The sequence below is a fragment of the Ovis aries genome, chromosome 10 (assembly GCF_016772045.2).
Source record: "Ovis aries strain OAR_USU_Benz2616 breed Rambouillet chromosome 10, ARS-UI_Ramb_v3.0, whole genome shotgun sequence".
Classification (NCBI taxonomy): Eukaryota; Metazoa; Chordata; class Mammalia; order Artiodactyla; family Bovidae; genus Ovis; species Ovis aries.
In genome coordinates this window covers 15,889,319-15,905,067 of record NC_056063.1, presented here as the reverse complement: position 1 = coordinate 15,905,067, position 15,749 = coordinate 15,889,319, and the positions used below count along the sequence as shown (strand labels likewise).

The window sequence follows — 15,749 nt, the reverse complement described above, 5'->3', positions numbered from 1 at the left end:
GCTCACTATTATTTTTCACGGCAACTCTTGTAGAACAACTTGACTTTAAAAACCATGACAGCGTACAACTTTGATTTTAAAAACTGAAAACTCTTCTGAACGAAAGAAAGAAATCTACTCCTAGGATTCATCCATCCTCACTGGCCAACCATTCCCCATCTCCTTCACTGGCTCCTTCTCTCTACCAGCTCTCTAAGCAGGAGAATGCATCTGGGCTCTATCCTGAGCCTCTTTTCTTCTCGTACCAAACCCTGTCTTCAATGATCTCCTCTTGAGCAGAGGCTCCAAATACCACCAACGATCCCAAGTCTGTATTTCTAGCCCTGCTCTGCTTGCTACTCCAGACTCATATATCCAACTAGCGATGGGGTGCCTTCTCTCGGATGGAATAGCCACCTCAAACCTATCAAATCTGTACTAGTGTTCGCCAAAGAAAAGAACCACCAGGAGGGAGAGATACAGAAACAGATAGATCGATAGCTAAAGAAATCTGTTATAAGGAATTGGCTCACACAGTTAACGAAGACTAAGAAGTCCCAAGATCCGCAGTTAACAAGCTCTAGATCCAAGAAGGGAGAAGGCAATGGCACCCCACTCCAGTACTCTTGCCTGGAAAATCTCATGGATGGAGGAGCCTGGTAGGCTGCAGTCCATGGGGTCAGTAAGAGTTGGACACGGCTGAGCAACTTCACTTTCACTTTTCACTTTCATGCATTGGAGAAGGAAACGGCAACCCACTCCAGCGTTTTTGCCTGGAGAATCCCAGGGACAGAGGAGCCTAGTGGGCTGCCATCTATGGGGTCGCACAGAGTCGGACACGACTGAAGCAACTTAGCAGCAGCAGCAGATCCAAGAAGGGCCGATGTTTCAGCCTGAGCTCAAAAACAGGAAAAGGAAACACAGCAGTTAAGCAGAAAGAGTTCTCTCTCACTCAGGCTTTTCGTTCTTTTCAAATCTTCAGCTGATTAAGTGACACCCACCTACATTGGGAGGACAATTCCCTTCACTCAAGTCGACTGCTTCAGATGTTAGCTGCATCCAGAAACACCCTCATAGACACACCTCGTGCAAAAAATAAACAAACATCTGGCACCCCAAAGACTAGCCAAGTTGGCACAGATGGTCAACCATCACAAAATCAAAGAGCTCTCTTAATTTTGTCCCTGAAGCCTGTCCCTTCTTTAGTCTTCCTCTTAGTAAACGTCACCATTGTCTATTCAAAATCTATCCGAAAACCCAGACGTCATTCTGGATTTTTCCTTTGCTCTCACTTGCAGCATCCACTTTGTAACTCCTGTCACCTGTCTTTAAAATGCACCTCGGACTTTCCTGGTGGTCCAGCGGTTAGGAATCTGTGCCTGCCAGTGCAGGGGATGTGGTTCCATCCCTGGTCTGGAAAGATTCCGCATGCCGCAGGGCAGCTAAGCCCACGCGCTACAACTACTGAACCTACCCTCTGGAACCCAAGAGCTGAAACCACTGAGCCGGCGAACTGAAACTCCTGACGCCTGCGCACCCTAGAGCTTGTGCTCTGCAAAAGAGAAGCCACTGCAAAGAGAAACCCACGCACTACAGCTAGAGAGGAGACCCGCTCGCTCCAACTAGAGAAAGCCCAAGGACAGCGATGAAGGCCCAGCGCAAAGAGAAATTGATTTTTTAAAAAGTTCTCATCACAAGAAAAAACAACTTAAAAAAAGAGAGATAACGTATCTCAAATCTAGTCACTTCTCCCCATCAGCACTGCCAGCAACCTAGTCAAAGTCACCGAAATGTCTCATCGAGACTTTTGCTTTAACTCATCTCCCTGCTTCCCCTCTGGCCAAACTTACTTATACTCCAGCCAGTGGCAATAGCTAGGAAGAGAGAACTGTCTCTGTGAGTACACGGTCCAGCAGAGACATGCTTCTAGAACTCTGAGCCTTGTGGGAGGGGCACCAAGGCTGGAGTCTTTTCGTGAATCCTTTCCCAGTGAGAGTTTCTGACCGTGCTTCGAGTTCCAGCCACAGTAGCCACGTTTTTCCTCCTAGCAACACAGCCAGTATCTCCTCATTCAGGGTCATCACATTTATTAATTTCCTTGTCTCCACTCCCTCTGCTCAGAGCCTCTGTTTCTCATCTTCTAAGCCTCTGATCAAATGCCACTTCATTAGACACGCTTTTCATGACCTTCCTTTCTGAGGGAGCAACACCTAATTATTTGCCAGCACTTCACATGTTAGTTTCATTTAGACCCCTTGTTAAAACTCAAAATTATTTTGCTTAATTTATTGGTGTGCCTGTCTTGTTGTCTACTGGACTTCCAGGTGGCTCAGTGGTAAAGAATCCACCTACCAATGCCAGGAGATGCAGGTTCAATCCCTGGGTGAGGAAGATCCCCTGGAGGAGGAAATGGAAACCCACTCCACTATTATTCTTGGCTGGAAAAATCCATGGACAGAGGTGCAGGCAGGTTATAGTCCATGGAGTTCCAAAAAGTCGGACATGACTGAGTGACTGAGCATGCAGGGCTTGTCTATTAGCTGGACTTAGCTAACTACTGCAAAAGATAATTCCACAGCTCAGTGCTGTAACAGAGTGAAGCGTATTGCTTCCTCTCACATACAACAGTCAGAATAATAATGGGGCTGTGCTCCACAGTGTCATTCAGGAACCCAGGATCCTCCCTTCTCCCAAAGCAACCCTCTTCATAGATGGCATCCAAGATCTCTGTAGCAAAGGAAGAGAGAGGGGGTCCATCCACTCTTACTGTCTCTGGTCACAGTCTATGGACAAGAATTAGTCTCAAAGCCTCACTAATAATACCAGGATGCTGGGAAGTGTGCTTTAACTGTACATCTAGGAAAAGAAACTGGAGAAGGAAATGGCAACCCGCTCCAGCATTCTTGCCGGGAGAATCCCATGGACAGAGGAGCCTGGTGAGCTACAGTTCATGGGGTCACAAAGAGTCCGACATGACTAAAGTAACTTAGCACAGGAAAACAAAATGGATTTTGGTGAATATCTGTTGAATCTCTGTCCAAATTTGGTGGAATGAGCTTCCAGGAAAGAAGGTCTTTGATAATCACTAGCCTCTCATGTCCTCCCTTGCCTCCTTCATCTATCTCCATAGAGCACAGTGATCTGGATCAAGCCTTCCTGCTGCCCAATAGCCTTTAAAAGCTCTCTGCTGTCCTTAGCAGAAGCCCCCGAGTCCTTACCCTGGCCTTGGAGGCCAGCATGATGCCGGTTATTCCGAGACGCCAAGCTCTTTTCCTTCTGCGCAGACTGTCACCTCTGCTTGGACTACTGCCTGCCCTGCTCCCTCTTTTCACAACCTGACATTAACTCATTTTTTTTAGTTTCAGGTCATACGTTGCTTTTATCTAAGAGGCTACTGTGATAGTCATAATAATAGCCCCAGAGAACTCCATGTCCTAACCCCTTGTAAACTGTGACTATGTTAGGTTACATGGCAAAAGAGCATTAAGATTACAGATAGAATTAAGGTTGCCAATCAGCTGATATTTTGGTAGGGAGGTTATCTTGGATTACCCAAGATAATGAATGGGTCCAACATAATCACATGTATCCTTCTAAGTGAAGGAGGGAAGCAGAAAAGCCGGAGACGTAACACGACTGTGGATGTAGGCTGGAGTGGTCTGATGAGAACTCAACCTGCCACTGTTGGCTCTGAAGATGAAAAAGAGTCCTAACCCAAGGAATGTGGGCAGCCTCCAGAAGCTGGAAAAGTCAAGGAAACAGATTTTCCCCCTGGAGTCATCAGAAGGCACACAGCCCTGATAATCAGTTGATTTTTGCCTTCTGAGTTCCATTCCAGACTTCTGACCTCTAGAACAAAAGATAATAACTGTTTATTGTTTTGTAGTGCCAAGCTTGTGGTAACTTGCCATAGCAGCAACATGACACTCCTCCACGCTCGCTGACTCCCCTGACCACCCTATCTTCCAGCCTTGTCAGCTGGGTTTGCGTCTAATCTCTCTCCCCAATAAGCCCTCTGTTCTTCCCTCTCAGGTCTGGATCTCAGACAGGTCCATGCCTGGGTCTCTGGGGTCTGCTCCTTGGGAAATGACCTTCATTCCCCCAGCCTCCCATAAACACTCAGGAATGTGGTGAGGTTTTTTCCCCTCCAGTCTCTGCACCTGGTGAGCTGACAGGCAGAACAGGGAGCAGGGGGAACAGAAAACAGATGAACACCTCTATGAAAACGGCTGAAAGGGTTCACATCCCTGGCTAATTCCTCTCCCTCCACAAAGATTTGGCATCCAACTCGGGAGAACGTGAAAAGTCATTTATGCTTTTTATAAGTCTCAGTTCTCTTAAAAGGAAACGCACAAACTCTCTTCAAAGGGTTTTTGTAAGAAGTAAAGGAAATAAATGAAATCGTGAGTACAGTGCCCTACATATAATCCACATCACTGTTGCCCTTGTTATTATGACCATCATTACAAATGACTCAGGTTACACACAAAGGGCCCAGACTTCCCTCCCTGGCGGTCCAGTGGTTAAGACTCCATGCTTCCACTGCAGGGGGCACAGGTTCAGTCCCTGGTGGGGCAACTGAGATCCTGTAAGCCTCGCAGTGTGGCCAGAAAATTTACCAAAAAAAAAAAACACAAAAAAACCCATAAAACCAGTACAGCTAACTAGCTAAGAGCCAAAAGTTAAAGCTTCTCATATTTCTTAGTGATTTTGTCCCCAAGATTTATACTCAGTACTTCCAATTAATTTTTGAATGATACAGTTTCAAAAACACATGGGAACAGAAACCAAAATGGCTTTTTATTTGCTTTTATGGTAAGTTATATCCTTGGGACATTATGGGAACTAGCTAATGCAACATGCAAAAAAAAAAAAAAAATCAGTGGGCTTTAATTGGAATTATCTGCGCTGTTTAAGCCAATGATTTGGCTAAATATTTTACTCTCTAATTTTCTGGGTGCCTTCATGTAGACACTGCCTAAGAAAACTATCAGACTTAAGTGTATCAGAAGTAAGATAAAGGGACCAAATGCAATCTCCAACAGGTGGAATAAATGGCTTTTTCCATGAAAAAGAAATTGGGATATTGTAAGTGATCCAGGCTGCCTGATGCTGAGAGGCACAGGATAAAGGAAGTTAACAGGTGACCTCCGTGGGGTAATTTTAGCCAGAGCTCCCTGTGGTGTGCTTTTTGGGGCCAGGAGGATGGCTTGCAGCAGTAGAACTGCTCTAAAATGATCGTGAACACTCAAAAAATAAATGCAGACAGCAAAGCCGGGGCTGACATTGTTCTTACCACTGGAAAGTCGAAATGTTGTACAACCAGTGAGAGTCATGTTTTCCGTTCTTGGAACTTGCCTTTGGGGCAGACACTCAATTTTTGCTTTTGATAAAGAGCACAGAACACTCTGTGCACACACACATGACATCACCATCCTGACCTGGAGGGTCAGGGCAGCGGGCAAGGCCTGAGGCTGGCAGTGTTCAAATCTGAGCGGTGCGGAAGGGACCACAGCCATTCCTGCCCAGGGCTTTCATTTTGGTTCAACTGTAACCCACATCAGGAAACACATTTTGCATCATCACCCAGTACACACTCACACACGCACACACACACACCAGCGAGGCAAACATTTCAGGAAAAAATACTTACTATGCCTACAATGCACTCTGACATTTATTATTCTATTTTCTTTCATTTTTGTTCATAATCCGCTACATGGAAAACTCAACAGCTTGAAAAACACTGGTTATAAAAGTCAAATCAGGGAATTCCCGGTGGTCCAGTGGTTAGGACTCTGCATTTCCACTGCAGATTCAATCCCTGATCAGGGAACTAAGATCCCACAAGCTGCATGGTGCAGCCAAAAAAAATTCAAATCAAATCTTACTCTTTCCGAGTTATTCTGTAATTAGAGGGGCCTCTGTGGTCCTCCTTTTCTATCTCTACAGTTGGAAGGAGGTTAAGTGCTCAAAAGAGGGAGATGCTGTAAGATGCCAACACCTGCCCAGCCTCCTCCATCAGACTGCTGCGAGGATCCCACGAGCTGATTCTGTGGCGGTGCCAAGGAAGGGTATGGGGCTCTACAAACACATTGTGACCTGGCCCTCTGATAACTCATCTTAAGGACTTAACCTGGAAAATTCCTCTCCCAGCAGGTGAGTCAAAGGAGAGATTCTACTTTCAGGTAACCCTCCCAAGTCCATTCACGGCCTTGTGCCTGACTCGGGTTGGTCATCATTTGTTTTCATGTGAACTGAACTGTTATCTAAGCCGCCATAAACAGCAAATCCTCAGCAAACAAAGAGCTTCTCACTGCAACCTTTGACATGTGAAAGGGCAGGGCCAAGAGTGTTCTGAGAGCTGGGACAGGTGTCCAGCCACTGTTTTAAAGCCTATAGTGAAGCTAAGTCTGTGAGCCCAGAGCCCCCACGTGGGGGTAGGGGGGGGTGGCGGGCATCTTGCAGGCAGCATCGGCAGCATTTTTGGCACAGACGACCACATCTTCCCCAGCATTTGGGATCACTTGTTCAAAAACATATTCTGGGTCTCAACAGAGGTGATGGTTACACAGCACCGTAAATATAGTAAATGCCGCTAAACACACTTTTTAAATGGTTCAGTTCAGTTCAGTCGCTCAGTCGTGTCTGACTCTTTGCGACCCCAGGAACCGCAGCATGCCAGGCCTCCCTGTCCAACCATCACCTTAGGTCTAGCTTATGTGAATTTCACCCAAACTTTCTTCAGTGGAAAAAAAATTAGAATATATACCATCAGAGCAATGAAAATATAGGAGGGGGTGGGATTTGTTGCTGTTTTATTAATTTATTCTAAATTTGAAACATACTGCTTCTAAAAGTCAAATCAAGGGAATTTCCCGGCAGTCCAGTGGTTAGGACCCTGCACTTCCACTGCCAAGGGCCTAAGTTCGATCGCTGGTTGGGGAACTGAGATCCTAAAAGCCACTCGTGGGTAGCCAAAGTAGAAAACTTGTAGGGCTTTAGCTTCGAGCAAATGAAGGTAGAAAGGCAGATAACTCTTTATAAATAGTAAAACAGCTCCAATCCCCACCTGTACCCACAAAAAGGCCAGTTTGACACAGCTTAGTAAGAAGCCTAGAACTAGGGATCCAGACCTTCCACTGAGCTACCTGGGAAGCCCCAAACTGGGTAAAATTTGATTTAAGTGCCACAAAAGGAAGCAACTGAAAGGATCCTGGCCACTCCCTGCTTCCCTAAGGAAAGCCGGTAGCTGCTCTGATAAAAAAGCTCTGATATTGCTCGGAAGATAACTTCTTCCTACCCCACCTCTGCTTTGCCAGCCCTCCACTGCAGAAGCTAGAAATCGTTAATACTTCCTCTCCCACACCTTCTGCAGCTAAGCATGGCCAAGTTACAAGTTCCAACCACCAAGACAAAGTTGGCACTCTTGCGGGGAAGGGAGAGTGTCTGAGGAAGCTTTTACTTCTTTATAAAAGGACCAGGCCCAAGAAGAGTGGCCACGGGACTGCCTTCCTCCACGCTCCCGCCGGTAAGACAGACGAGGTACCCGGAGCCATGGCAGTCATCTTACAATCACAAAGGGACAAATTCGGAAACAAAAGACCATGTGGCCAAGAGGAGCAGGACAGGAAGACAGAGAGGCAGGGTCCTTATTAGCACTGTTGGGAAACTATGCCAGTGCCTGCAGCTTCTTACCTCCAGACTTCTTGTTCTACGAGAAAAATATCATTGTTAAGCACACAGCTGTGTGTGTTTTTTTAAATTAAGATTTATTTATTTACGGCTGCTCCGTGTAGCTTAAAGTGAAAAAGTGAAAGTGTGAGTCGTTCGGTCCTGTCCAACTCTTTGGGACCCGATGGGCTGTAGCCTACCAGGCTACTCTCTCCGTGGAATTCTCCAGGCTAGAATACTGGAGTGGGTAGCCATTCCCTTTTCCAGGGAATGTTCCTGACCCAGGGATAGAACCTGGGTCTCCCACATCACAGGCAGATTCCTCACCATCTGAGCCACCAGGGAAGCCCGTGCAGCTTATGGGATCTTAATTCCCTGACCAGGGATCACACCTGGGCCCCTGAAGTGAAAGCCCCTAGTCCTAACCCCTGGACCACCAGGACACTCCCCTACGAGCAGACACTGTTACTTGCAGATTTCCTACCTGACGACACTAATGTACATACTAGTATATTAATACAGGCTTCCCTGAGGCTCAGAGGTTAAAGCGTCTGCCTGCAATGTGGGAGACCTGAGTTCGATCCCTGGGTCGGGAAGATCCCCTGGCGAAGGAAATGGCACCCTACTCCAGTATTCTTGCCTGGAGAATCCCATGGACAGAGGAGCCTAGTAGGCTAGTTCACAGGGTCACAAAGAGTCGGACACGACTGAGCAACTTCACTTTCACTTCACTTTCTAGTGGATATATATAGAACGAATAACAAAATATGTCTTATAGATTTATACTTTCCTTAAGTAAACTTTTCAAAATCGCACATTATTTATTCCACGGATACATCCAGTTCTAACAACTTCTATAATCTCCAGTTTTAAACATCACTTTGGGTTTTGCTAAGAGGACGCACGACAGAGACCCAGCCACTGCACAGGTCAGTGCCCAGGCTCAACGGAACCATCTGAAAGGGAACAGTTTATGTCTGATTGTGCCTCTTACACAGACACTGCTTGTGTTGGCTGTTGGATGTGGTTTCACGCAGTCAGAACGCAAAGAACCGAATTGTCAGTGCAGTTAAGTGCACTTTATCATTGCTAACGTGAAAGAGAACCATCACAGAACCAATGCACCCTACATAAAATAATTAGTGGATGGTTCCTAGAGGGACACAAGCCTTTTGAAAGGCTTTAAGACACACTGCTTTTTTGAAACGCTCAATGTATTTATAAGCTGAAGAGCACATGTTTCCGCAGTCCACAGAGCATGAGCTCTAAATGGAGTAGACACTCACCCAGTGCTGGTTAACTGACACATTCCTCTGCAGGAGGCACAACAAGCAGCAGCCACGCCTCCAGCCCAGGCTTCTGTTGAAACTGACGAGTCCTGCTGGGTTCCTGTCATCATTACCGTCCTTCCCCGCAGGTCAAGGCCAGTTCTCACCTGATGGTTTAAGTCACATGAACCTGCATTCCTTTCAGATTGGATAAAGGCCAGACTTGTCTACTAGCACCACAGAAGGGTTTTAAATTGACAGCAGCCTCTAAATATACGATCAGGAGAGTGAAAGTGAAGTCGCTCAATCGTGTGCGACTCTTTTCGAACCCATGGACTGTAGCCTACCAGGCTCCTCCATCCATGGGATTTTCCAGGCAAGAATACTGGAGTGGGTTGCCATTTCCTTCTCCAGGAGATCTTCCTGACCCAGGGATTGAACCTGGGTCTCCCATATTGCAAGCAGACGCTTTACCGTCTGAGCCACCAGGGAAGTAAGTAATCAGGAACCCCTGGCCTTAATTTAGATTTTGCAGTAGCCTGGAGAAGATTCTACAGCCAAAGCTACAAGCACCCATATCACCACTGTGACCCTTTCACCTACTTACCTAACGAGGATAACTAGACCTTGGCTGAAGCGCATTGATCTGTCCAAGAGAATGACCTGCACACTCTGACTCAGCATCTTTTCCAAAAAAAAAAACTCCTACATAAACAAACAGGATGGCCCTTTTACCAAATATATTTCCTTTAATCAGAATTCATGGAAAAATAAAAACTAAGGATGGTGTGCGTGTGTGATGTTCACTGTTCTTTTTCCATTTGAAAAAACGCTGGTGATGGCGAGGTGGTTTTCCCAGGTGTGACTATGTGATACATGGTGTGATGTGAGTAATTAGTAAGTGTTGGACATGACTGGCTAATACACACACACACACACACACACACACACACAGGTAAATTATAATTAGTGACGCCAACCTGGAAATTCACAAGGTTAGGCTGATAGTTGTTTTCCAGCCTCCATTTTCTGTGAGAATATCACAAGAATCCCATCAGGGCTTGTCTATAATCAATGTCTCCGAGCTCACATTTTATTATCTGCTCTCACCCACTAACAACACTTTACCTTAAAATAAGACATAACAGCCGACTGTCCCACAAGAAGGGATTAGGGAGGTATATTGTCTACGGGTGGTGTTTCCACAGCTAGCCTCGAGAGGATGTAAAGAGACTCCCTAGTAGAGAACAGTGAGGTTTCTGATTGCTAATTTGGTCTAATTATGGTTTGCAAATTTAACTTCCATTGAAGATTTATATTCACTTAATTCTCTGGTCCAGGAAACTAGAACTGAATTTCCAGTCACTAGTGTGTTATTTTGAGTCTTTTTTTAATTAAATTTTTATTGGCGTATATAGTTGCTTTATATCCTGAGTCTTGAGTCTTATTTCCCTTTGTATTTAGTAGAGCAGAGAACGAAATAGAACAAGAGAAAATATGCCTAGGGAAAAAGAAAGTAACTATAAAACCTGTGGAGAGTGGTAGGTAAAAATGGAAACGTCCTTATTTGACCATGAATCCTGTGAGCAGCTATGGAAAATAAGTATTATTTCCTCATCTTGGTCATTTATATACTGATGTATTCATGTACTGGGCCATCCCTAAATGCCATGCTGGGTACAAGAGGGAAAAAAAAATGCCTTTGCTTTTAGAGATTTATGGTCTGATGAAAGGAAAGAAAAAAAAAGAACCTAAGAATTACATAATAGCCTGAACCGGCTTTTGGAAGGCCTCCTAGGGGAGATGACACTTGAACTGCCCAAGTCCTGAAGGGTCAATGCAGGTTTCCCAGCTGAAAAGCTAAATTAAGATGGCAGTGGTGGGACAGGGGAGGTGAAGGAGGCAGCCAGCCTGGAACTTGACTGCACCACCATGGAGGTGGAGGGGACGTAGGTGAGACAGACTCTTGAGTTCCTGCCTCATGTCCAACTGGTGGTGCCACTCAGAGCAGAGACTGGGGAAGAGGGAGGTTGGAGGCAAAGGAGACGCTTCCGCTTGAGATATGCTGAGCTGCCTGACACTCTTCACCCGGAAGTGTCTGAGTCAGTTTGCTGCGTGGATCTGCATGTACGCCACCTGCGTGCTAAGTCGGTCCCGTTGTGTCTGATCACCACCCTCCGTCCATGGGATTCTCCAGGCAAGAATACTGGAGTGGGTTGCCATTTCACCTACAGGGGATCTTCCCCACCCAGGGATCGAACCTGCGTCTCTTCTATCCCCTGAATTGGCAGGCGAGTTCTTTACCGTTAGCGCCACCTGGGAAGCCCACATGGAACTAGCACTCAGGAAATAAGTGAGGGCTAGAAACGAATGTCGGAGGAGGCACTGGCACCCCACTCCAGTGCTCTCGCCTGGAAAATCCCATGGACAGAGGAGCCTGGTGGGCTGCAGTCCATGGGGTTGCTCAGAGTCTGACAGGACTGAGCGACTTCACTTTCACTTTTCACTTTCATGCATTGGAGAAGGCAATGGCAACCCACTCCAGTGTTCTTGCCTGGAGAATTCCAGGGGCGGCGGAGCCTGGTGGGCTGCCGTCTATGGGGTCGCACAGAGTCAGACATAACTGAAGCGACTTAGCAGCTTAGCAGCAGCAGCAGAAACGAACTGAAGTAGACTAACTGAAGTCACACAAGCAGCAGGGAAGTCCTTAGTTCTGACTGAGGGCTCCCAGGGACACGGAGACGAGCAGTAGTTAAGGACCCACCTCAGGGGCAGCTGACATGGGCTGGAGAGCTGGCAAGGGGCCAGTGCCCTGGGAGCAAGTGGCCAGCACATCACTTACTAAAGGACAAATGAGAGGAACTCTGCGGTGGAGGACACTGCCTTATCTTCTTTTTTGCCCTACCTATTTTAAAAATTATCACTATTTACTTATTTGGCTGCACTGGGTCTTAGTAGCAGCATGCAGGTTTGAACCCAGTCCCCCTGGATTGGGAGCTCAGAGTCTTACACACTGGGACATCAGGGAAGTCTTATCTTCTGAGAAAGAAGTGAAGAACCAAAGAAGAATAAAAAGATGACTCAGAGAGGAAGAAAAAGGCAAGTAATAGTGACAGAGACACATGGGAGTTGAGATCACCTGGAACAGCCCAGGAGTTGAAGACACCGTGCTTAGTCGCTCAGTCGTGTCTGACTCTTTGAGACCCCATGGACTGCAGCCCTCCAGGCTCCTCTGTCCATGGGAATTCTCCAGGCAAGAATACTGCAGTGGGGTTGCCATGCCTTCCTCCAGGGGATCTTCCCAATCCAGGGACCAAACCCAGGTCTCCCACATTGCAGGCAGATTCTTTACCGTCTGAGCCACCCGACATCATGGTTCCACAAAAGATGGGAAGCGTGGTGGAGCTGTGGGCTGGTTGGGCCTCTAACCAGCTGGGTGATCATCTTTCAGCAAAGAGGTGAGCCTGGGTCACAGGGTGATGGCACAGGCCCCAGGTCTGCCCCAGGTCAAGCACAAATACATCAGCTCCCACACTCCTCCAGCTTTTCAGAACCATGCCCCAGGCTTGTCCTAGACCTTTATTCTGCATGTGGTGCCAAGTTCCAGCACAACAGGGCCTCATCTGACCAGAAAGCGAAAGTGACTGACCTAACTGGGGGAGAGTTCAGAGCTGCTCTATCAAAACTTAAGCCTTCTAACAAGCTCAAATGAGCTATGGAAGGGATCCAGGCCCAGCTGATTGCTTTGGGAGAAACAACTCAAGTGACGGACTCACGGTCCTATGACTCGATACCGGATTTCAGTGGCTCTGTTCACACCATCATCTCCCTCTCTTCTCCCTTGAGCTGGAATGGATGGCCGGTCCTCCAGGACGCCTCACCTAGTGGCTTGTTCACCGTTACATACAAGTGGCTGGGACCAAGTACATTGTGAGGGGACTGTCGGGGACTTCCCTGTGGTCCAGTGGCTAAGACTCCATGCTCTAAATGCAAGGGGGTTTAGGTTCGATGCCTGATCGGGGAGCTAGATTCCACATGCTGCAACTAAGTGTTAGCATGCAGCAACTAAATATCCTGCATGCTGTAATAAAAAATCAAAGACCCCATGTGCCCAGCTAAGATCCAGTGCAGCCAAATATTAAAAAAAAAAAAAAAAAGAATGACTCTGTGGATGCTATTACTTCACTAACAAATAGCAATGACCTTCAGCTTAGCTTGGTATTTCTCTTGTACCATTTAACTTTTCGTAAGCTGAAAGCTTATCTCTCAAACCTACAGCTGATGTCACATCTTTGTAAAACCACTTATTGATTTTTGGCTGTACTGGGTCTTTGTTGCTTGGGGGGCTTCTCTCCAGTTGCAGGGAGTTGGGGGCTGCTCTCCAGTTGCAGGCTTCTCCCTGAGGTGGCTGCTCTTGCTTCGAGCACTGCCTCTAGGGCGTGCAGGCTCCAGCAGCTGCAGCACGTGGGCTTCAGAGGGGGCCTCAGTGGTCGTGGTGCAAAGGCTTCGTTGCTCCAAGGCATGTGGAATCTTTTCCAGCCGGGGATCAAACCCAAGCCCCCTGCACTGGCAGGCAGATTCTTAACCACTCAGCCACCAGGGACGCCCCTGCCATCACACCTCCATGCTTCACTTTACCATCAGTGAGCACTGCATCCTGTACTAATAGCTGCTCCATGATGCCTGCTGTTTTACAGAGAATCTACAATTTTACCAAATAATTTTCTCCCCCTCAACTCCCTCCAGACTCATCCTTACTCTGCACCTGTTTTCCCTCTGACTTTAAACACGTTCCTCTAGTAAACTTCCTCATTTCATGACAAACTCAGAACGCTCAAGAAAAAACAGCAAGATTCAGGGAGGGCAATTGACTGGAATTAAGGTTCCCTGGGCTGACATTCTGGATGACTGGAGAACATCTGCTGAGCATAATTCTTCCAAACTGAAAAAGTCCTGAGGCTGAATAACCACTTTGGACTGTAAATGGGATCATGAGACACCATTCACTGGGAGGTGACCTTGACAAAGGACAGAGTTAGAGCTGACAAAGGAAGTAAAACGCAAAAGCTATGGGGAAATTCATCTCACGAGGCTATGCTTTGAAAGATTTCCAGGGAATTAGTAGAAAGCAAAGTGAGAGCATACAGTTTTAAAGGCCTTGATGCCAGGAACACAAGCATTGCACTGAGCAGAATGCTGCCTTGAGGGGAATCTCATAGGACAGCTTTGAGTGACTGACCCTGTATCTTAAGTGTGGCCTTTAGATACTTTAGAAGTCATCTTGCTGTCTTAGTTTGCGTGCATACGTGTTCGTCGCTTCAGTCGTGTCTGACTCTTGAGTGACGCTATGAACTGTAGCCCGCCAGGCTCCTCTGTCCGTAGGTTTCTCCAGGCAAGAATACTGGAGTGGGTTGCCACGCCCTTCTCCAGGAGATCTTCCCAGCCCAGGGATGGACCCTGCATCTCTTGCATTTCCTGCATTATCACTAGCGCCACCTGGGAAGCTCTAGAAGAATACCAGGGGCTTCCCTGGAGCCTCAGTCAGCAAAGAATTTGCCTGCAATGCAGGCGACCAAGACCACCCAGGTTTGGTCCCTGGGTCAGGAAGATCCCCTGGAAAAGGAATGGCAACTTGCTCCTGTATTCTTGCCTGGGAATTCCCGACAGAAGGAGCCTGGCAGGCTACAGTCCATGGCATTCTAAAAGAGTCGGACATGGCTCAGCAAATAAACAACAGAATACCATGGACTGGGGGGCTTATAAGCAATAAGTACTTATTTCTTTTAGTTCTGGAGGCTGGAACTCTGAGATCATGCTGTTGGTGAAGCCATCTTCTGGGTTACAGACTGCCAGCTTCTCTCGTGTTCCCACATGGCAGAAACAGGGTAAGAGAGCTCTGTAGGGTCCCTTTTATAGGGGTGCTCATCCCATTCAGGAGGGCTCCACCCTCACGACCTGATCATTCCCACATCCTAACAACATCACATTTTGTGTGTGTGTGTATGTTTTGTGTGTGTATGTGTTTAAGTTTTTATTTTATTTTTAACACCATCACACTGAGGTTAGGGTTTCAGCATATGAATTTGGAGGGGACACGAACATGTAGTCCACTGCAGTAACGATCGGATTTTTCTAACTTCTGAACTAAACAGATCTGATTATCAGGAATTCAGTTAGGACTTCCCTGGCAGTCCAGTGATTAAGAACTCACCTGCCAATGCCGGGCACACCAGTTTGATCCCTGGTTGGGGATGATCCCACACACCTTGAAGCAACTAAGCCCAAGCACCTCAACTACTGAGCCCGTGCTCTACAGCCAGCCAGCTGCAACTACGGAAGCCTCTGTACATGCTAGAGCCGGTGCTCCGCAACAAGAGAAGTCCCTGCAATGAGAAGCCAGCTCTCCACAACCAGAGAAAGCCCATGAGCAGCAACAAAGACGCAGTGCAGCCAAAAACAAATTAACTTAAAAATTAAAAGATCTGTTCACATTGTTATTAATTATAAGATTATATATAGTCAGTTTTAAAATGTTATTTCCACAATTGACCCTTAGACTTGAGGTGTATAAAATGTCTGTACATTTAATCCTTGTAATCACCCATGGGAGGTAGGAATCATTACCCTCATTTTCGAGACAGAGAAATTGAGGCTCAGGAGATGGATTTACCAAGCACCCAGATAATCACTTAGCTTCCTGCATAGCTTTGCTTCGGGGGAGAGAATGCTTTGGGCAGTGAGCACAAGTTTCCCATTTACTCTCTATTTTTCACTGAACATATAAGAAGCGATATTCTGAGTTTTCAATAGATGTGGCTCCTCTGAGTT

At 46.8% G+C, this 15,749-nt stretch overlaps 1 protein-coding gene across 1 annotated transcript in view; it reads right to left on the bottom strand.

Annotated features, from left to right (window-relative positions):
- SLC25A30 (solute carrier family 25 member 30) overlaps positions 1-9,023 on the bottom strand; it is a 42,313-nt gene extending 33,290 nt beyond the window's left edge. Inside the window, exon 1 of the mRNA XM_060394313.1 lies at positions 8,940-9,023. The gene's annotated coding sequence lies outside the window, so the exon portion shown is untranslated. The remainder of the gene's footprint in view (positions 1-8,939) is intronic.
- Positions 9,024-15,749: the final 6,726 nt, after the last annotated feature.